Below are 1,482 nucleotides of genomic sequence, written 5' to 3'. Positions count from 1 at the left end.
GTGGGGCCGGGGCAAGGAGGGGGAAGGCAGTGCCTGGGCCATGAAATCAACAGCAAGGTGATTGCATGATGAGTCTTTTCACTATTAAATTAGATGTGCCCCATCAGTCAAGATGGAGATCAATTTGAATATACTTTCTTGATCCCAGTTCAACTATGTGGACAGTGGTTACACCTGACAGGATGATTTGTTATAGCACAACTTATATATTCAAATGGACAAAAAATTAGTATCATTTACAGTATCTTAAGATAAACTGGCTTGAATGGGAGCTTTCTTTGCAGTACTTTGAGGTCTACAAGGCCTAACTCGAAAATGTACTACTGTGGAAAATGAAGACTTTTGAAATCGAAGTGGGGTGGAGGCTGGTGGGGAGGGCCTGTGGAGTTTTTGATTAATTGCTGTAACACTGTCCTTCAGGTGGCTGAGGAAGTTTTATATTTTCTTTAGAAATGATTAAGTGCTGAAGCTCTTGCTGAAGAACTTTGATTCTATATGACTTCAGCCACTTTGCTAGAGAACTTATATGGCTCTTCGGTCCACCACTCCGTTAGAACTATTAACTCCATTCATATTATTTTTTGTTACAAATCTTACAAAGGGGGTTGCTTCTGAGTATTTTGATCCACGTTCTATTTTAAGGCTGTATGTTTAGTTTTCATAAATTGTTCTTGGATGCCCAATTACCATAATTGTCCATCTCATAAGTGTCATGTCTTTGTCATCTTCTAGACCCCAGCTAGCTGTACCATCTCCTCCTCTTTTCTGGCCTTCTTCAACTTTTTCCAATGGTCAGAAATTGCAAGGATTTTTACTCCCAATCCTGTGGCGGCTGCCATCTTGCATTGCTGGACATTGTGAGTGAATTACGATTATCCTTACCAAATGTGGTGAACCTGAGCTTGATGCTTAGTTGCTCCCCTTGAGTAAAAAAAGAATGTTTTTCTCAATCCACATCAATGAATTTAGCAGAGCACTGATGACATTTGCATGAAACAAAGTCATAGTGACACAAGCTTGGTTTAATTTAAAACTAAACTTTGCTTTGGTTTCTAAGGCCAGAGATGTGCATAGAGATGTTGTCCTCTACTTAAAAGAGATATTACTAAATTTCTTTTAATATTGATCATAAGGGGGAGCCAGGGAGATGGCTCAGTGGAATAAGTGCTTCCTTGGCAAGTACAAGGGCCTGAGTTCAATCTCTGGTTTTGCAAATATATATATTGCCTACAAGGGGCTGGCAAGATTGCTCAGTGGACTAAAGCACCTTCTTAGGCAAACTTAGGCAAGTGCAGGGACCAAGTTTGATGCCTAGCACTGCATGCTGTGCTGGCCCTGCTTGCAGGTGTGCTGAGCCAGTGACCGAGTCCAGGAATGGTGCCACATGCCTATAATCCCAGCACTGGGGAGGCTAGAAACAAGAGGATCACCATAAGTCTGAACCTTCTAGTGTGACTCTGTACCAAATACATAAAATAATAG

The 1,482-nt window shown here is 41.2% G+C and overlaps 1 pseudogene; it reads right to left on the bottom strand.

Moving 5' to 3' along the window:
• Positions 1–394: 394 nt before the first annotated feature.
• On the bottom strand, positions 395–839 carry LOC105742633 (annotated as a pseudogene).
• Positions 840–1,482: the final 643 nt, after the last annotated feature.

This window comes from Octodon degus, unplaced genomic scaffold, assembly GCF_000260255.1.
Source record: "Octodon degus isolate 3935 unplaced genomic scaffold, OctDeg1.0 scaffold00063, whole genome shotgun sequence".
Taxonomy (NCBI): domain Eukaryota; kingdom Metazoa; phylum Chordata; class Mammalia; order Rodentia; family Octodontidae; genus Octodon; species Octodon degus.
The sequence above is the reverse complement of the archived record's forward strand: the minus strand, read 5'-3'. Positions and strand labels throughout refer to the sequence as shown.